Source organism: Balaenoptera borealis, assembly GCF_965194805.1.
Source record: "Balaenoptera borealis genome assembly, chromosome: 13".
Classification (NCBI taxonomy): domain Eukaryota; kingdom Metazoa; phylum Chordata; class Mammalia; order Artiodactyla; family Balaenopteridae; genus Balaenoptera; species Balaenoptera borealis.
In genome coordinates this window covers 73,594,437-73,616,964 of record NC_138870.1, presented here as the reverse complement: position 1 = coordinate 73,616,964, position 22,528 = coordinate 73,594,437, and the positions used below count along the sequence as shown (strand labels likewise).

Sequence of the window (22,528 nt, the reverse complement as noted above, 5' to 3'; positions counted from 1 at the left end):
TCTACAGAGATGATCATATTCTATTTTATGTCTATTAATATATAATAATGCATAAATGAAAGGCTCAATGGAGATGTTAATGAATATTTAACATATTTCCATTATTATATATTATAGAAAGAAGTCTATGACCCACAGTGGTCTATGCCCTGTTCAACCCCTTCAACTTGAGTATATGTGGGACCTGTAACCAACAGAATATGGCAAAGGTGATAGACTATTACTCTATGATTGTATTCCATTATATGAAATTTTCAAAAGGGATTTTGCAGATGTGATACAAGATCCTAATCAGTTTAAGTTAATTAAAAGGGAGATTATCCTGGGTAGGCCTGATCTAATCATGTTAGTCATTTCAAAGAATGTCTAGAGATCAGAAACAGAAGAAGAAACTAAAAGCAACAGAGATGTTCTCTTTCTGGCCATGAAGAAGCTAACAGCCTAGTTACAAATTGCTAATTGAGAGAGGTGGCCTCTCGGAACTAAAACCCTCAGTTTACCCCTGCAAGGAAGTAAATAATGCCAACAACCATGTGATCTTGGTGTAATCTTGGGAGAGAACCCTGGAAGTCACATGAGACATTTCGATTGCAGCTATGAGAGACCCTGAACAGAGGAACCAATTAACCCGTGCCTGAACTTCTGAGACATGAAAACTGTGAGATAATAAATGTACATTGTTTTAAGATGCTAAGCTTGTGATAATTTGTTGTGCCATAATGTAAATTAAGGTGGTAGATATATTAAAGAATTTACCAATATATATAATGGATTATTATAACTCCTGAAATAAACCATATTTTAAAATATTTTTTTAAGATGTTGGCTGTGGTGTGATATTTTATTTCAGGCCTTACATAAATTTTCGTAAGTGAGTTTGGTCCATAGTACTTTCTTATGGATAGAGAACACATATATTTGAGATAGAGCACTCAATAAATTTGGTAAGCATTATATGTTTGTATTACTTATTGCCATATTTATATTTCCTTTGCAACAGGAGACAAGGTTTGCTGTCATTTGCCCAATAGTAATAGCTAGCTAATTTTTTTATTCGTAAGAAAAACATAAGATTCAATGTTGATCTGAGAAGATCATTAAATTCTCATTCTTTTATTTTTTTGGGGGTTTACATTTTTATTCATCTGAATATATATTCTAATAACTCTTTAAACTTAGTCTGTGGTTGATAAATCTCTTGAATCTCTGAATGATAAAGATATTTATTTTGCCCTGCCACTTGAATGCTCGTTTAGCCATTGGTACTTAGGTTCAAAAATGACTGATAGTAGAGGGCAGGTAGGAACATTTTTTTCTGTTTTCTTCATAGATATATTTCAAGCACCTGATGAATGAGTGACCATTTCATCATTGCTTTTTATGGGCATCTGTATGAGTTGGCCATGGATATCTTTATTCTTTTACCTTGTTCTTCATATAATATGTACATATGCATGTATTTGCTTGTTTTTAGCATAGTTTGATTTTTGTCTTTAAGAAATGTTTACAGTTGTGTACCTAGGTCTTTGTATTCTTTCTATTCAACACTTGGATGGTACTTTTCATATGAAACATATTTTCTTCACCTCTGGAAAATAATTTTTTGTTGTTTCTTTGATAACTGGCTATTTTTTCCTCATTGTTGTCATTGTTGTAGCTTATATTTGTATCTTCTATTTTAATGTCTCCTTCATATTTTTCCATCTCTTTGTCCTCCATTTTACTACTTTTTCAGAAAAAAAAAAGAACTCCTCAATTTGGTCTTCTAGCTCATTAGTTCTTTTGTTTTTTTTTTAACATCTTTATTGGAGTATAATTGCTTTACAATGGTGTGTTAGGTTCTGCTGTATAACAAAGTAAATCAGCTATACATATACATATATCCCCATATCTCCTCCCTTTTGCATCTCCCTCCCACCCTCCCTATCCCACCCCTCTAGGTGGTCACAAAGCACCATAGCTCATTATTTCTAATGCATTCATTCTGCTGTTAAGCCCACATATATTTAGTTTTATTATTATGATTGTTAGATATATTTCAAGTAACTCTAATGGTCCCATCTTATATTTGGTTTGAACTATTTTAGTTTTTAAGATGAGATGTTCACTATACACATTGTCTATTAACTAAATATTATCTATCAACATTAATTCAACAATTATATATCAATGAACCACTACATTTCAGACTTTTCCAGCACTTAAAGTTACTGTAATCCACTAGGAAAAAAAAATCATTCTAGTGTTTGCATTATGCAGCTTAATTTTAGTGAGGAAAGATATTTAAAAAAATCATACATGCGTTTGTGTGTGTATGAGAGAGAGACAGAGAGAGAGAAAGAGAGAGACAGAGAGACAGATGTTTGAAAGGAATATTGTTAAATAATAAGGAAAAAAGAGCAGGTAAAGGAAATAGGAACTACAGTGAGTATTAGGGTGTGTGCTATTTTATATAGACTTGTCAGAAAAGTCTCTGATCCTTCAGGAGAGACCAGAGAAAGTGAAAAAGCAAGTCAGGCAGAAATTAGACAAGAGATATTTTGGGAGGAGGAACAGCATATAAAAAGGCCTTTTTGGTGTATGTAAGCATTAAAGTTTATAAAACATACTCCTGTATCTTGTACAGAAAATGTTAAGAACATTTCCCCCTTGGTATACCTGTTAGCTATTTCTGAGTAACAGTTTACTCACATACATAATGGCTTAAAACAGCAATTGTTTATCGTTTCTCATGATTTAGATTATTCTACTGATTTGGGTGAGGCTCAGTTTATCTTGTCTAGGCTTATGTGTTTGAGGAGAGCTAGTGGATTAGCTAGAGGCTGGCTACCTTAGGAGATCTTCAACTGCACTATTTCCCCGTGTTCTTCCTGTTCCCACTTCAGTCTAGCCTGGTTGTTTTCATGAAACTGGCAGAGTTTTAGGAGAGAAAACGAAAATAAGTATTTTTTCAAGACTCTACATGTATCAAATTTGCTACTGTCTCACTGGGCAAAGCAAGTTATATGGCTGAACCCAAAGTCAGAGTGAAAACATGATATAAAATTATATAAGAAAGGACATAAATACAGGGAAACTCCTTAATTAGGGCCAATAATGCAATCAAACACAATTGTTACTTTGAGAAATATAACTTTTTTCAGCCGTCACTTACTTGGTTGTTCTAGGCTTTGTATCTCCAGTAGTTTGGGCATCCATGTGTAGATGCTGGTTTTGTGTGTCATAGTCAAACTGTTAATTCTAGAGAAATCATGCTGCTTTATAATATGAATACATTCTACAACTTGAGTTAATTTTATTTTTAACTTTTAAATTTTATTTTTTTCTATACAGCATGTTCTTATTAGTCATCCATTTTATACACATCAGTGTATACATGTCAATCCCAATCTCCCAATTCATCCCAACCCCCCCACACACCACTTTCCCCCCTTGGTGTCCATATGTTTGTTCTCTACAACTGTGTCTCAATTTCTGCCCTGCAAACTGGTTCATCTGTACCATTTTTCTAGGTTCCACATATATGTATTAATATACGATATTTGTTTTTCTTTTTCTGACTTACTTCACTCTGTATGACAGTCTCTAGATCCATCCATGTCTCTACAAATGACCCAATTACGTTCCTTTTTATGGCTGGGTAATATTCCATTGTATATATGCACCACATCTTCTTTATCCATTCATCTGTCGATGGGCATTTAGGTTGCTTCCATGACCTGGCTATTGTAAACAGTGATGCAATGAACATTGGGGTGCATGTGTCTTTTTGAATTATGGTTTTCTCTGGGTATATGCCCAGTAGTGGGATTGCTGGATCATATGGTAATTCTATTTTTAGTTTTTTAAAGAACCTGCATACTGTTCTCCACAGTGGCTGTATCAATTTATATTCCCACCAACAGTGCAAGAGGGTTCCCTTTTCTCCACACCCTCTACAGCATTTGTTGTTTGTAGATTTTCTGACGATGCCCATTCTAACTGGTGTGAGATGATACCTCATTGTATTGATTTGCATTTCTCTAATAATTAGTGATGTTGAGCAGCTTTTCATGTGCTTCTTGCCATCCGTATGTCTTCTTTGGAGAAATGTCTATTTAGGTCTTCGGCCCATTTTTGGTTTGGGTTGTTTGTGTTTTTAATATTGGGCTGCATGAGCTGTTTATATATTTTGGAGATTAATCCTTTGTCCGTTGATTCATTTGCAAATATTTTCTCCCATTATGAGGGTTGTCTTTTCGTCTTGTTTATGGTTTCCTTTGCTGTGCAAAAGCTTTTAAGTTTCATTACGTCCCATTTGTTTATTTTTGTTTTTATTTCCATTACTCTAGGAGGTGGATCAAAACAGATCTTGCTGTGATTTATGTCAAAGAGTGTTCTTCCTATGTTTTCCTCTAAGAGTTTTATAGTGTCCCATCTTACATTTAGGTCTCTAATCCATTTTGAGTTTATTTTTGTGTATGGTGTTAGGGAGTGTTCTAATTTTATTCTTTTATATGTAGCTGTCCAGTTTTCCCAGCACCACTTATTGAAGAGAGTGTCTTTTCTCCATTGTATATCCTTGCCTCCTTTGTCATAGATTAGTTGACAATAGTTGCTTGGGTTTATCTCTGGGCTTTCTATCTTGTTCCATTGATCTATATTTCTGTTTTGTGCCAGTACCATACTGTCTTGATTACTGTACCTTTGTAGTATAGTCTGAAGTCAGGAATTCTGATTCCTCCAGCTCCGTTTTTTCCCTCAAGACTGCTTTGGCTATTCGGGGTCTTTTCTGTCTCCATACAAATTTTAAGATTTTTTGTTCTAGTTCTGTAAAACATGCCACTGGTAATTTGGTAGGGATTGCACTGAATCTGTAGATTGCTTTGGGTAGTATAGTCATTTTCACAATATTGATTCTTCCAATCTAAGAACATGGTATATCTCTCCATCTGTTGGTATCATCTTTAATTTCTTTCAACAGTGTCTTACAGTTTTCTACATACAGGTCTTTTGTCTCTCTACGTAGGTTTATTCCTAGGTATTGTATTCTTTTTGTTGCAATGGTAAATGGGAGTGTTTCCTTAATTTCTGTTTCAGATTTTTCATCATTAGTGCATAGGAATGCCAGAGATTTCTGTGCATTAATTCTGTATCCAGCAACTTTAGCAAATTCATTGATTAGCTCTAGTAGTTTTCTGGTGGCATCTTTAGGATTCTCTATGTATATCATGTCATCTGCAAACAGTGACAGTTTTACTTCTTCTTCTCCAATTTGTATTCCTTGTATTTCTTTTTCTTCTCTGATTGCCATGGCTAGGACTTCCAAATCTATGTTGAATAACAGTGGTGAGAATGGACATCCTTGTCTTGTCCCTGATCTTAGAGGAAATGCTTTCAGTTTTTCACCATTGAGAATGATTGCTGTCGGTTTGTCATATATGGCTTTTATTATGTTGAAGTAGGTTCCCTCTATGCCAACTTTCTGGAGAGTTTTTATCATAAATTGGTGTTGAATTTTGTCAAAAGCCTTCCCTGAATCTACTGAGATGATCATATGGTTTTCATTCTTCAATTTGTTAATATGGTGTATCACATTGATTGATTTGCGTATATTGAAGAATCCTTGCATCCCTGGGATAAATCCCACTTGATCATGGTGTATGATCCTTTTAATGTGTTGTTGGATTCTGTTTGCTAGTATTTTGTTGAGGATTTTTGCATCTATATTCATCAGTGATATTGGTCTGTCATTTTCTTTTTTTGTAGTATCTTTGTCTGGTTTTGGTATCAGGTTGATGGTGGCCTCATAGAATGAGTTTGGGAGTGTTCCTTCCTCTGCAATTTTTTGGAAGAGTTTGAGAAGGATGGGTGTTAGCTCTTCTCTAAATGTTTGATAGAATTCACCTGTGAAGCCATCTGGTCCTGGACTTTTGTTTGCTGGAAGATTTTTAATCACAGTCTCAATATCATTACTTGTCATTGGTCTGTTCATGTTTTCTGTTTCTTCCTGGTTCAATCTTTGAAGGTTGTACCTTTCTAAGAATTTGTCCATTTCTTCCAGGTTGTCCATTTTATTGGCATAGAGTTGCCTGTAGTAGTCTCTTAGGATGCTTTGTATTTCTGCAGTGTCTGTTGTAACTTCTCCTTTTTCATTTCTAAGTTTATTGATTTGAGTCCTCTCCCTCTTTTTCTTGATGAGTCTGGCTAATGGTTTATCAATTTTGTTTATCTTCTCAAAGAACCAGCTTTTAGCTTTATTGTCTTTGCTATTGTTTTCTTTGTTTCTATTTCACGTAATTCTGCTCTGATCTTTATGATTTCTTTCCTTCTGCTAACTTTGGGTTTTGTTTGTTCTTCTTTCTCTAGTTCCTTTACGTGTAAGGTTAGATTGGTTATTTGAGATTTTTCTTGTTTCTTGAGGTAGGCTTCTATAGCTATAAACTTCCCTCTTAGAACTGCTTTTGCTGCATCCCATAGGTCTTGAACCAAGCTCCTGGAATAATTTTTGAAAATAATTTTCTTTCCAAACACTTCCAGTTTTATAGGACAGATTAGCTTGTATTGGACTGAATTTTCTGTTGAAAATAACCATAAATGTAGACAAAATATGTAAAATATTTTGAAAAATTTCTTCAATAGAAGAATTTGAGCATCTACAATCATTGAGAAAAGTGAAGAATTTGAAATAAGCTATAGATGCTTATGTTTTTCCCTGAGGGTATTTTTTTAAAAATAATTTTGCACAGAAATAGAGTATAAGCTGAATGTAGCAGTGTTACAGGTCTATGGAGACAGATATTGGAGCTCTGGGTAGCCAAAGCCACTTTGGAAGGAGAAGGACCATGCCTAAGAAATAAGAGTCACACTCTAGGAGTTAGAACTTCACCTTATAAGAGGAAAACTAAAAATAAACCAAATTCAGCAAAGCACTGAGGAAGAAAATGTTTTCACACACTTAAGCAAAGACTGATTATTCTGTAGTTGTGTTTATAAGTAGTCATCAGAACCTGTTTTTTAATCCATAATTGGCAACTCAGTGAACACACTTCACAAGCCAACAAATCGGTGTCAGTCTCTCACTTATGATAGTCAACTAATCAAGAACAGATAATTCCAGGGGCTTCCCTGGTGGTGCAGTGGTTACGAATCCGCCTGCCAATGCAGAGGACACGGATTCGAGCCCTGGTCCAGGAAGATCCCATGTGCCATGGCGCAACTAAGCCTGTGCACCACAAGTACTGAGCCTGCACTCTAGAGCCCACAAGCCACAACTACTGAAGCCCGTGTGCCCAGAGCCCGTGCTCCACAAGAGAAGCCACCGCAATGAGAAGCCTGCACACTGCAACAAAGAGTAGCCCCTGCTCACCACAACTAGAGAAAGCCTGCGTGCAGCAATGAAGACTCAACTCAGCCAAAAATAAATAAATAAAAAGAACAGATGATTCCAGTAAATATACATTTGCTTGGTAACTAATAAATAGCCTGCTTCTGAGTAATCACACACATTTGACATTGGCCTACTCACGCTTCTGAAAGGCTACCAATCCATAAATGCTGCTCTCAGCTGTATTTGGAAAGAATGTGCCTAACAAGCAAAATTCTCCTCTAATATAGTAAGCAATAATTTCAACTTCGTCTTTTTAATTCAGATTATCAATGGTGGCCTCATGAGCCTATGACACTCTAAAACCAAGCCGAGATAGTATCAGAGTGATCCACTATTTACCTGGCAGAAGAGAAATTAATCTTGTATTAAAAATAGTATCAGCCAGCTCTTCTAAAATGTTTTTACCCACAATAGCTAGGCTACTATTCAAAATTCAGAGGCTTGAATCAATATATGACCAGATAACTGAAAAACAATTAAAAAAATAGACTATGGAAACAGATCCTTAGGGGATTCATATATTAGAGTTATCAAACATACTTTAAAATATTGATAATATGTTCAAGAAAAGACTGAAAAAGACAAAATTTTAAGAGGTAGAGATTTTCAAGAGAATTTCAGTCTATAAAAAGTATTGAAAGTGCATTAAAGAACTGAAAAAATACAATATCTGAAATTAAAAACTTACTAGATGGAATTTGCAGTCTGGAAACAACACAAGATAGGATTAATAAACTTGAAAGTTACTGTAATATAATAAGTGCAAACACTTTGGTAAATTGTTTGGTAATATCTACGCAAGTTAAGCAAAGTAACTTCATTTCTAGGTATATACCCAAGAAAAATGAGTGAAAATATCCACCAAAATACATGCCTTAAAACCTTCATAGCAGCTTTATTTATAATTGCAAAAATACAGGAAAAAATCCAAATATTCATCAGCAGAACAGGTAAATAAATTGAGGTAAATTGCAAAAGCATATTACATAAAAATGAAAAATATGGAACTACTGCTAAGTACCAAAAGGAATAACCCTCACAAACATAATATGTGAAATAAAACAGTACATGCAATGTGATTTTATTTATATTACATTCAAAACCAGGCAGCATTAATGTATGATGAAAAGTGATGTGTATTAAAAAAGGAAAAAAATGGAGTCAACATGACTGCTGCTAAATTCACACCAAAATCTGCAACAAGGGTAGAAACACATATCTAATCCTTCTTGTGTGAAAAAACAAAAAAGAAAAACAAGAATTCTACAGAGAAAAGGAGAAAAAAAAAAAGGTACCAGCAAGAAAATACTCTTTCCCCTCACTTTAGTTTTGTTTAGTGCTTAACCTCTCCTGACTTCTAGGACCAAATTCAGTGAGACTTTAAAGGTACATCGGATTATAATATTCTGGCTATGAAAAAATCTAGTTTACAATTTTATTTTACATATTTTCAGAATGTCCATAAAAGACTTTGGATAATGCTGTTTTATTCCTTAAAATGAGTTCCTTCCAAATGGTTGTTTAAGAACTTTGATAACAAACAGTGACCTAACTCTGAACAGCTGAGAAAGGGATGATGTCCCAGGTAACATCGCAAAGGGACGGAAAATGAAGCAGCTGTTTCCTATTATCACCCACAGCTGAGGTACAACAGTGACATTTCTTCACCATTCAAAGACCTAAGGCGATAATTAGATGGTATGGTCTTTCTCCTTTTGTCATAAACACCACAGGCTATAGAGAGGATTGATTCGAACTTGTTGATTATATTACTTCCAGCTGTTAAAATGGCAAAGTATTTCTTTTCTGAAATGACTTATTACACATCTGGCTTTGGTAGATTAACAAATATAAGCTCATTTGAATTTGTATGCATAAATTAGAAATAGTGATAGATGAGACTGTAGCCTTAAAATCATTTTACAGTTTTTTTTCTATGAAAACTCTTTTTTTAAAAAACCACATACTGTAAATGAATGCCAACTTAAAATAATTGGCATTGAAATAGTTGTCATTCCAGTAAAGTCACTCTGACTATAATGATATTTAAATGAAGGTATCTGAGGTTTTATATTTTTAAAATATAAATCCAGTAAGAAAGTAATGAAAAAACAGATGAAGTGTTACAGAATAATCAGTATATTTTATTAAAAATTAAGAAAAGGAATTATATTTCTTTTATCTCGGTCACTTTTATATATAGAGTATAAAATCAAACTTTTCAAAAAAGTTTGAAAAAGAGTTCTAAAATTTCCCTCTAAATATATTTTATGGTTAAATAGTTTGAAGCAATGAGGTTGACTTTGGGGGTGTTTTGGTTGTATTCATGTGTTTGTGTATATTATACTTTAATAGACAACACAGTTGTTGGATGATTAATAAAAAGTTTACAATTGCAAATAATGTCTGAATTAAAACAAAAGTACAAGATTACAACAACTAATATTTATCTAAAGTATCAATTCCCATGAGAAAAGAAATAACCTCTTGAAATAGAAATTTGATATTTATGTTCCTTAAAAAGCTGAGAGACATTTATATCAACTGGTGATGCTTTTGTCTTTACTTAGAAAGATTTTCTTCATGTGACTTTTAAAAATCTTCACTTAAAACCTTTTTATTCTCATAGAATTTAAAATTTATATTTGGTTATGGTAGATACACTGTAAATTCAAGATTTCATTGGGCATGTTTAAGGGAATAGTCTCATCTCTTCATAACTCTAATTTATAGGTAAAAATTCAGATAAGCACCCATTTTAGTTAATATCCAAGACCCAGTTGTGTTATAAGTCATTTTCAAACAAAAAAATATTGAAAGGAAAGATAACTTCTTACGACTGATCATCTTCTGACTGGCCTGCTAGAAAAGTGGTTTTCTTCCTCAAAATATTACAGAAACTGGCTTAGGTTCATGGCTTATGATAACTCAGTCTGGTCAATTGAAAGGCTTGGACACTAAGACTTCACTCCCACTTCTGTTATCAAAGGGAAGGTTTTGTTTTGTTTTGTTTTAACATCTTTATTGGAGTATAATTGCTTTACAATATTGTGTTAGTTTCTGCTGTATAACAAAGTGAATCACCTATACGTATACATATATCCCCATATCCCCTCCCTCTTGCATCTCCCTCCCACCCTCCCTATCCCACCCCTCTAGGTGGTCACAAAGCAACAAGCTGATCTCCCCGTACGATGCAGCTTGAAGATTTGGTTTTTCACCAAATAAGAAAGAAGGCTGATATGGTGACATCTGTCACTTGATGACTCCATCATATAGATGCAACCATAAAGGACTGGACCCTAACCCCTTGATAATGCCATAGAAATGGTTGGTTCTTCCACTAAGCACTAATTCTGACCTTTCGGGATGAAGCTAGAGCCAATATTCTGACAAGTCACATTGCTAATGTATCCTGGCCCCCATCACACGAGGGAAGGGACCAGTACTTCCTAACAGTCAGTACAAAATTCCTTAGTTCACAAGTTGGATCCAGCACTTCAAAAATCTTAGAATATAATAAGCAACCTTGCTTATTTTTCCTTTTTCATGATGTATCACATATCATGACATTAACATTCATTAGAAGCTCCTCATGTAAGTAGCCTTGCAAATATCATAAACTCTTAAACTTGAAAAAATATATTCACGAAAAAATAAGACCAGTTAACATATCAAATGATAGATATATTTAAAGCCATTTTATCAATTTGAATTAGCTATAATATAATTTTAATAATAAAAACTGTGTTCCCTAAATTCCCTATTGTTCTGTCAGTTCATCTTAAAAAAAGATATATGTATACATGCATATATATGTTTATATTTACATATAATATACAGTATTTACTATTGACTTTTCTTTGTCTTCAAAAACAAAGTAGACTTAGTTTCTATTGAGCTAGGTCAGATATTTCCAGAACACCTAGCTAAAGGAAGAATAAAATAGATTTTTCCAGCCAAGGGCTGTTTCATTATTCCAGACAACACTTTGTATTGATCCTCCCCTATTTATTTCTAATTTTGTTGCCACTGATTGAGTTGAGCTCTAAATCTTGTGATGGCTTACATGCTGTTAGGATGCTGCATTGCTACCAGGAGAACAAGGTGGCAATGTTCTCATTTTAAACTCTAATTTAGTCTTATTTGCAGCAAATTAAGGTGCCTGATGTAGCATTTTAGCACCAAAAATGCTTTATTACATGTCTTGCTTTACTCACCTTCACAGAAAACAGTGTACACAGTCAATACAAATTTGTGCATTACATACCCAGCACAGAAATTGTGAAGCAGATAAACACAGAAATTTTTTTGACAATCTACCAATATACATGGCAGATAATGTATGCCTATATGGTTATATTTCAAATTTTCTATGTTTAAAACTTGCCAGAAAAGGAAAATGTGATATGAAATGGGTTGAAAGACACACCTATCTAAAAGATTCCCTTCTATCATAGACCCTGAATTCTTAGTGAAAGACTGTGTATGTGGTGCATTTATTCATGGGTACACATTGAGAGGTATTGATTTTTCACATTAACAAGTTTCAGAATATAAAGATTAAGGTAGTGAAGTTTATAAAAAGAATTACTTAATGAGAAAGAAAAAGAATCTAGAAAGAAGACAGAATGTGTGCTGTTGCTATAAGCATTTAAGTAAGGCTGCCTGCATAAAATATACTATAGGTATTTGCTAGGAGGATATGCTACACGAAAAGAAAAAAAAAAAAAGTAGACTTTTAGAATTATAGAAAATATATATTAAGAAAACTGGTTTACATTTTGTCTTCTGATGTGAAGAACAAGTCCCGCATTGACTTTTTTCTTTTAACCTCACTTCTTGTTTTCCTTTTGTATGGCCTTACTAATCTTTTGTATAGTCTTTATCAAACTCTACTTCATTGAGGCTAGGGGTCAAACCTTAATCATTTTATTTCATGAAAACTAGCAAAATAATTATTATACCAAATTTACTTCACTTGACAATCTCTATGTGTGTATATATAGATATATATATATATATCTATATATACAGTCTATTGATCTTTTTTAAGGAAAAAAACACCCAAAACCCCTAATATCAGTGAGTTTGTTAAAAATTTTTCTAGTTACATTTAATAAATATCTGAAGCAAACAAAATTATTCCACAGTTATTACCCCATAATAGTGATGAGCAAATGATTTTTGCCACAAAAGATAACACATGACATATGACTTTCAGAAACAGGAGACTTGCTAGCATTTTTATGTGGCACTCTTGTGTGGCTTTAGTCATCATGTCATATTATAGCTGTGGGAACTCAAGCCCAGAGAGGGCCAAACCTCCAAACTAATTTTTCTATTACCCTTATTTTTATCCCCAAATCTCATATTCATTTCTACCACCACTGTGTTATCTTCAGTGCCCTACTGGCTGATTCCAATTGGTAAAATATAGAAGCTCAGACATGTTGTATGACTATTTTGGGCCATTTTCTAAACACAATTAGAAATTCAACTATAGCTATTGTCAACAAGAGACAAGTGTCTGAAATATTTGTGAAATTCATAAGTGAAATGAGACGTAAATTGAGAAAAAGTTTTCCAGAATTCAGTGTAATAACTGTTTTTAAAGTATACAATATGAATTTATATTTACATTTTGCATATGTCTTACATTTTAAATGAAGAGAAGACACAATTATCTTATTTAACAACAAAAATGTGTTCTTGGATGTAACCTTACAACATAGCTGTGTGTCCTAGTTACAGCTTCTGATAATTTAGTCAAAAAAGAAAAGCATTTAGTGTTACAAATGAATACTCAAGCATAGCTATAAGTCTCATATCTCCTAATGAAATTGATGCATTGTTATATTCAGAACTGAGAAATATGCTTAGACCTTTGTTTAAAATTTTTTCAGCACACATATGTATTTTTAAAGCAAACAAGTGCTCCTGTAATTTCTTATTTCTACAATATATACATTTACTAATACTAAAAAGATCAATTTTAGTACATATATACTTCTGCCAAAGGAAGTAGAAATAAGCAGAAAACTTCAGTTATATTCTGTCACCTAAAAAAAAAATTTGGCTTCTATCAATCTTTGAAATATTTCTATTTTATGAATAAATGTGATATTTATTGTTTTGCTTAGAAGCATTGTTGACTTCAAAATGACTCAAGTTTTAAACATAATATAGTATGTTTCATAATATGACATAACATAAAGCAGTCTAATTTTCAAGTAAACTTTACTTTTTATGTCTTCAGAAAAAAAGTTTAAAAAATTATGTAATCACCCAGCTTTCCTAGCACACATGCCAAATGTGGGCTCAGAGTACTCTTTAAGGGATGTGACAAATTCAATCACCACAGTCTTAGATGAGACACACCAATAACCAAAAGGACATGCAGAATCCTTAAAGATAAATTAAGAACTATGGTCTTAAAAGCATCTTTTCAGTGAAAAACATTTAGACTTACCTATGTTTACAACTGGACATTTAAATATTAAATGGTAGGAAGAGAACTGCTACACAAATCCAAATATTCAAAGTAAAATAAAATGATAAATTTACATCAATCAGACTTACAAAAATTTTAAAAGCTATATGATCTCTTTGTGGCAAGAATTTACACGTCATTGTTGGCAGAAATGTGATTTATATAGCTTGTTTGGAAAGCTACTCTCAGTCATTCTCCTGGTTATATCCCATCGAAAAAGAAGTAATGAAAGTTTCCAGGATGTGTTTTGAAGAATGGATTGTAGGGCTAAGATATGGAGATAGAGTGCATGCTTATAAATAGAGAAAATGCTAAAAAAAAAAAAAATGATGGTACATCTGTACCATATATTCTCATGTGGCTATGAAAAAGGTTAAATTAGAACTATACTAGTTCTATAGTATAGAACTAGTATAGATTGATTCTATAAGGTCTTATTGAGAAAACAAGACAGCATTTAATATGATGTAATCCTATATGTGTTTGCTTATAATTATACAAACATGGATAAATATATTAAAACCACATTCCAGGAGTGAACAGAAGTAGACAGAGTGGTGATATTGATAGAGAAAAAGTGAAGAGGCTAATGGGGATAGGCAAGCAAGAAAGGAAAATGAACAAATATACTGTACATTAAAAACTGCAAAAACCTATTCACATTTATGGAATGAATAGATTGTCTATTTATAAATGATCAAAATTTTAAAACACAATGCATCACATTTTATAACATGACATGAAATCGTTTAAATTTTCAAGTAAACTGCCTTCATATACATATTGGGTGGCAAGGGATGTTATGGATGTGTGTGTAGATAGTGAGTAAAGAGTAAGGAAACCTATAAATAGTTTAAGACAGAGCAGAAAAAGAAAAATAATCCATTAACTTATTGATTAATCATACAATGAAGTCTGGCCCATGAAGAAAGTTGGAAACTTATCTGAATGCTTATTATTTTCCAGACATTTTAAGTTATTCAATATTCATTGGGCTTCTACTATGTACTATGTGCCAAGTTCAGTGTGAGATGTGTGGGATATAGCAGTGAACTGGAGAGGCATAATCCCTATCCTTAAGGCAAGTGTAGGAGACAGGAAATAAATAAAACAAATAGACAAGACAGTCACAAATATAAAGGAAATAAACATGGTTGCTGAGATTTATAATAAGTGGACAAGTATATTATAAAGGGCAGTCAGAAAAGATCTACCTAGGTCTGCAGTCTTTAGGTACATGAAGAAGGAGGCAAAGTATTCCAGGCATTGGGTTAAAGAGTTGTGATGGTCAGTTTTTGTGCCGGTTTGGTTAGGCTACTCAATCAAACACCAGTTATTTGATCAATCACTAATCTAAGTCTTGCGGTGAAGTTATTTAGTACCTGTGATTAACATCTACTATCAGTTGACTTTAAGGAGAATATCCTTAATTTTCTGGGTGGGCCTGATCCAAGTAGTTGAAAGAACTTCAGAGCAGAACTGAAGTTCTTTCTGCTAGGAAGAAACTCCACCTGTGAACTACAGCTTCAGCACATGCACAAGTTTCCAGCCTGACCTCCCTGATGACCTGTCCTACAGATTTTGGATTTGCTTAGCCAGCCCTCACAGTCCTGTAAACTAATTCTTTGCAATAAAATATATATTTATATATTTATCCCCCTGCTTCTCTTTCCCTGATGGAACCCTAGTTGATACAGAAATGCAAAGGTGATGTTAAAAATGAATATAGTGCATTCAAGGAATTGAAATCAAGTGTGTGGCTGGAGCACAGTGTGAAAAAGAAGAGGGCTAAGTAGGAGATGGGCCAGTCAGTGCATCATTTTATTGAATCCACATGATGCTCTTGAAGATACGTATTACAATTTCCACTGCAAAGAGGAAGAAAGTACATTTAATGAAGTTACATAATGTTACTACAAATTAAATGTCAGGTAAATGATATAGAGCTGAGATTTGAAGCCAGGTTTATTTATCTCTATAGCTCATGATTTTCTGGTTTACTTTGCTGCCTTCTCATTCATGTGTAGGGAAAATAATAATAATATGACAATGATAGCCTAAAATATAACCAATGTGGTTGGTTCATAAACCTAATCTAAAGTTAGTTTCCAAGGCAATAGGTTTCTCCATGCCTATTTCTTTAAGGGTCATTTGTCACTTGACTATATTACTCCTATTATTCTTCATTTCTATATTTATCAGTCTGTTTTCCTACATATTACAAACCCATAATCTTATGTGACCTCAGCATCCAAATTAGTTTTTGTCCTTTACTATGTTTTCTTGACTCTGAACCCCAACGAACCTACAAATCTATTCCACTTCCAGCATACCCTGAGCTTTGTCCTCACCAAGAACAATTCCACGTGTGAAATCTTAAAGTTTCCTCACTCTGAGCATGATCTTTCTAGTTTTTTCACTCTGTTATTCAGCCTCATCAAATTCCAAAGTCCTTGGCATCTCTAAGTGTTGCTAATGCATCAATGCTTTCCAATTCTCATCTTTTTATGTGCAGTCTAGGCTTTATAAGACACATTTTTGTTTTCTTTTGATTTAGCATCAGTCTCCTGCTCTGCCCAGGTAAGCATAATGGCAGGCCTGGAGCCACTTAAAAGTGTTCAGTCTCAGCTGTTGCTCCTGGGCTGCTGAACACCATTGCAGACAATTTACCCAACTCTCTCTCTAGTCTAGACTGATCAGCAGAATTTTTTCCAGTGTTGGAAATATCCTGTATCTGTGCTGTCCAGTAGAGTACACACTAGTCACTCTGAAGCAGTAGATATGTGATTAGTGCACCTAAGGAACTGAATTATTATTTTATTTAAATTTAAATCTAATAGACATATATGGCTGCCAGCTACCGTATTGGACAACACAGCTGTAGACGGATGTTTTACATTTGTAACCTTAAGCCCAACCTTAAATGGGCTTTCAATACAGCCCAGAAATCTTTTTATTTCCCTTCTGAGCCTTCTCTCTCAATCTTCACAGCTCTAGCTCAGAGATGGGCTTCCCTAAGTTCTTTAAATTTAACCTTCAATTTCTTCCTCATTTTCAGTAAATGACTTCAACTTTTTAACACAATAAATATTTCATTAAGCTATTGCCACAAACACCATGAACTTACGTGACACACAGTCATTTTTATCTTTTTCTATCCAGTCACACTGGATAAAATGTCCCTAAATATTCTCGAAAATAATTATTCCATATCTAGCTTGCGGCTCTTTGAAGTTTTCTCATTATCAATTCCTTTTCCTCTGTATCTTTAACATATTCCTTTACTCTGGATCTTTTCCCTAATATTTTAATATACTCAATTTTCTTGAAAATTTACTTGAAAAAAACTTTTTTCACTCCAACCCGTATTCCACTCTAACATCCTTTTGCATTTTAAAATGCAGTCAAAATTTGCAAAATAAATAAATCATTTGCCAAAGAAATCAATATTTTTCAATATTGATTAAAATACCATGTACCTTTATATTAAATTGCCATGTACCTTTAAATTTTTGACAAAACTTGAAAACTTACCTCAAAAAAGCTCCAAAACTTCTTGTCTCCTCACTCTACGTTTCAGACTCTCCATCCTCTGCCAGTTTGTGCTTCCTCAGGGCTCTTTTATTAGCTCTCTCCTGTTCCTGCTCTTAGCTTTCCTGTGGAACGCAGAACGTCAAATCATGATTCCCAGCTGTGGTAGAGAAATGCCCTACTCAAATCCCTTTTCAGAGGTGGACTTGTGGCCCAGCTGTGGGGAGTGCACTCATGAGGTATGCTTGAGCTCCCCTCACCGTGAGGATCTGCCTCAGCTGCAGAGAATCACCTGTCCTGAGGTAATATCCTAGGCAGACCTGCAGAGCTCCCCACGAGGTAGATAGAGGCTTTGTCAGGCCTGCATCACAGTGCAGCTGCTTCTTCTACCCAATCCTACTTCCTTCATACACACAAATAGTTTCCAAGATATAAATGGAAGAGAAAACCCCATTTTAAAGAGCAATAAAACTATGGGATGGCAAGGAATTAGTATTTTAAAAATATACAACGTCTGTAAGAGAAAAAGATTACTGAAAGGCTTACGAGTATATTTGAACAAATGAAAAGTCATCCTTTGTTCACAGATAAGTTTACTGAACATCTTAAAGATGTAGAGATGTATCTGATTAATTTACTGTTCTGATACATCTGATCATTTCTGATATAGATATATCTCAACGCAGAAACAACTTAAATACAAAAATATAATTTACTTAAGAAAATGCAAGAATCTACCAAAATCAACACAATCTCAATGCAAAAATCTCTTGCTTCACTGATTAATGTATTTTTGTACGTAATTTAACCCCAATACAATCATCAACAACTTATTTTTGTATTTTTCTATAACAATAAATATTAGTAATGAAGCTCCTATGGAAAAATAAACACTCAATAACTTAATAAATTCCCAAAAATGAGAGCCATAGCAGGCAGTAGACAGTCTAGACATCAAAACATGCTTTTACTATCTGTATAGGACTATGGCTGTACTACTGATTTGTATCTTGACCTCATATCTTAGATTAACACATTTAAATGCATTAGCTTTTCTAGATACTTTGGGATTATTTATATATTAAAAACAGATCTGTATATAGATTTAATTTTTTCTTTACAATCTGTATTCTTTTGTTTCTTTTGTTTTTTTCCTCATTGCGCTGGCTTGAGCTTCCAGTTCGATGTTGAACAGCAGTGGTAACAGTGAAAATTCTTGCCTTCCTCCTGAATTTAGGGAAAAAGGTATGTTTTATTATGTTAAAGTCATTCTCTTCATTGTTTGCTAAGAATATTTGTCATGAATGAGTGTGGAATTTTTTCAAATGCTTTTTTCTTCATTAATTGAGCTGATCATATGACATTCTTCTTTAATTTATTAGTATGGAGACGTACATTGATTTTTTAAAATTAATTTTTATTGGAGTATAGTTACTTTACAATGTTGTATTAGTTTCTACTGTACAGCAAAGTGAATCAGCTATACATATACATATATCCCCTCTTTTTTTGGATTTCCTTCCCATTTGGGTCACCACAGAGCATTGAGTAGAGTTTCCTGAGCTATACAGTAGGTTCTCATTAGTTATCTATTTTATATATAGTACCAATAGTGTGTATATGTCAATTCCAATCTCCCAGTTCATCCCACCCTCCCTTCCCCCCCCTTGGTTTCCATACGTTTGTTCTCTATCTATTTCTGCTTTGCAAATAAGATCATCTATACCACTTTTCTAGATTCCACATATATGAGTTAATATATGATATTTGTCTTCTCTTTCTTACTTCACTCTGTATGACAGACTCTAGGTCCATCCACCTCACTACAAATAATTCAATTTTGTTTCTTTTTATGGCTGAGTAATATCCCATTGTATATATGTGCCATGGCTTCTTTATCCATTCATCTGTCAATGGACACTTAGGTTGCTTCCATGTCCTGGCTATTGTAAATAGTGCTGCAATGAACATTGTGGTACATGTCTCTTATTGAATTATGTTTTTCTCAGGGTATATGCCCAGTAGTGGGATTGCTGGATCATATGGTAGTTCTATTTTTAGTTTTTTAAAGATCCTCCATACTGTTCTCCATAGTGGCTGTATCAATTTACATTCCCACCAACAGTGCAAGAGGGCTCCCTTCTCTCTACACCCTCTCCAGCATTCAACACCCATTTATGATAACTCTCCAGAAAGTGGGCACAGAGGGAACCTACCTCAACATAGTAAATGCCATATATGAAAAACCCACAGCAAACATTATTCTCAATGTTGAAAACTGAAAGCATTTCCTCTAAGATCAGGAACAAGACAAGGGTGTCCACTCTTGCCACTATTATTCAACAAAAAATAAATACATTAATTTTTTTAATGATGAACCCATTTTGCATTCCTGGGATGAATCCTCCTTGGTGGTGATGTATTATCCCTTGTATATGTTACTGAATGTAGTATGTTAATATTTTGGTGAGGATTTTTGCATCTATTATCATAAGGCAAATTGGTCTGTAGTTTCCTTTTGTTTTAATGGTTCTGTCTGGTTTTGGTATTAAGGAAATAATGGCTTTATAGAGTGAGTTGAGAATTGTTTACTCCCCTTCTATTTCTGGAAGATATGTTTAAAATTGGTATAAAAATTGGTATAATATCTTCCCTTCCATCAGCTGCAATGAGTTTCCACCAGTGCCTTAAGGCAGCAGATTTTATTGTTTTCTCTCTGCAGATGAAATCGTTTACTTTGATTGGGAGATAGAGGAGGTGGGATCTGGGCAAAGTTTCAGGAGTTAATACTGTTCTATTTCCCCAACGAGTGCCAGGAAAAGAACTTTCTTGGATTTTCTCAGATTTCTTTTTCTGTGATCTCCTGATTGAGTTCAAGGAGGGAGAGTCTGCAAAAGTTGTGAATCCTTCATGACTGCAGCCCCAGTGGGCTTCCTTCCCAAGTTAGTCTAGCCCACACTTGGTCATTAGCAATTTGTTTAAAAATTTTAACCGGTATTTCTTATCCATTCCAAGTAAGCAAATGACAGGGTTTGTTTCTTGCTGCAGGTGGCTCTCTTTCCCAAGGTTTCAAATTACTTAATTGCCCTGCAATTTTAGTTCTGTGATGGGTTCAGGAAAGGTAACTAATGTGTCATTTTCCAGGTTTATCAGTGTTGTATGGATGAGGGTAATTCTCTTTCAGCTCTCTACATCTCTGAGATGAAACCAAATAGACTCTTTTTAAAGAAAATAAATCTGGCCTTTAAATTTGTGTTGACAATTTATTTAAGGAAATAAGAACCCATCAAAGTCATCAATACAATCTCTATGTGAATATTTTTTACTTCTCTGATTAATCCTTTGCAGAAATCACCAAATTAAGCTTTCCTAATATTTCCTAACCTAATATTGAACTAGGTTTTTTTCAATATATTAAATTTCAAGTTAAATGAAAGAATAAAACTTTTAAGTGCTTTTTAAAGTATTTTATTGTATTTAATACTTATATTTTAATATTTTGTAAGACATTACACATATATTGTGTACAACACAAATTCAAAAACCCTGAATGTTAAAACCTGATCATGGATATTAGAATAGGTTTTGTTTTTTAGAAACAGAAATCCTTCATTAAACATGTAATTTCCTTGTTTATGCATTCACTTTCTTAAATGTTCTTGGAAGCTCATTATTTATACAAATTGAGAACAGTCTAATACATGTCTAAAATGTTTTCATTCACATACCTTAGCCTAGTGAGGACACTATTTTGAGACATTAATCTATTATTTATTTCTATCTATATCATATCATATTACATTATAGTGTATTATATTAGCATTTTTATTTTCCAAATTCAAGAATTTTGGTGACAAGGTAGAAAGCAAAAATAGCTTGTGATTCTTCCTGCCTTTTTTTTTCCTCAAAGCCAAAACTTGTGCCTGGGAAGAGGCACTTGAGTAGTAAAAATATCTATATCTGTATCGACATCTATCTATCTATCTATCTATCATCTATCTATCATCTATCTATCGCCATGAGCAGGCATAGCAAGTGTAGGTTCAATCCTGGATTAGAAGAAGATTCCTCAATCTGGATTTGGAGAAAGCAAGGAAGCTATGAAGCAAGCAGGGTATGAGGTGAGAAGTTGGGTGAAAAGAGAATGAGAGAAACTGAATCATGCTTCACAGAAGTGATAAGTGAATTCAGCAATACCCTACAGTCACCTGGATGAGATGGAGTTTCACAATGCCAGTGAATTGAAAGAGTTCAAAGAGAAATCATGCATGTTTTAACACCAGACAGAACCAAAGGTGGTCTTGTGGAGATTTCCCTGTGGTCATGTGAAACAGAGGCCTTAGACAGGTGCTGGATCCGAGCATTCATGTTGACTGTGGGATGTTTTAAATGGTATCTTCTGTAAACAAATGGTCTTTGCCCATGTCTCAGCTCTCTGAAATGTCTCTCTGAACTTTGACACCAGCCTGCCAGTGGAACCCTGAGACACCGAGGTTATGCAGTAGAGTAAGTGTTCAAAATAGATACTACTTTGAATTTTATAAAGTATAGTTTTTACATGGATATTCACCTGGTTCATATGAGGTGGCTTATTATGGACTACTAAAATCCCAATGCTTTGATTGGCGCTAGTCTGTTAAGAGACTAGGAGATATTTACAAATGACTAAAGTTACGTTTCTCAGAAGTCTGGAAAGATGGGAGCTCAAAATTAAAATTAATTTGAGTTTTAGGAAATTGTGTTACAATTGCTCCAAATAGTATTGTTTCAATACTATTGCTCTATTAAAATAAAATTTATTTTGGTTTATATTATTCACTTAACTAATTCTTCTATATTTTTCCCTACAGGCTTTCCCTTTTTATTCCAAACTAACACTTTAAGAGAGCTGAAAGAGAATGAAAGAAAAATCAAGTATTTGTCATTTTCCCAACGATACTGTTGAGTTTCTCATTATTCACATTACTCTGCTAAAGAATTTAAACATTTTTCTAAAATTCTTGCAGTGACAGATATAGTTTTTATTTTTTTAGGGTTGTCATTGCCTCTCCTAATATAGATTGATAGCAATGTTTTTATTAATTTTCAAATTTTTAAAATGAGCATTATTTTTTTTTTATCATAATGTATAATTT

General features: G+C 33.8%; 1 long non-coding RNA gene across 1 annotated transcript in view; it reads right to left on the bottom strand.

Annotated features, from left to right (window-relative positions):
- LOC309609852 overlaps positions 1-22,500 on the bottom strand; it is a 183,818-nt gene extending 161,318 nt beyond the window's left edge. The window contains exon 1 of the long non-coding RNA XR_014233621.1: positions 17,397-22,500. This is a non-coding gene — a long non-coding RNA (uncharacterized lncRNA). The remainder of the gene's footprint in view (positions 1-17,396) is intronic.
- Between the last annotated feature and the right edge of the window lie 28 nt (positions 22,501-22,528).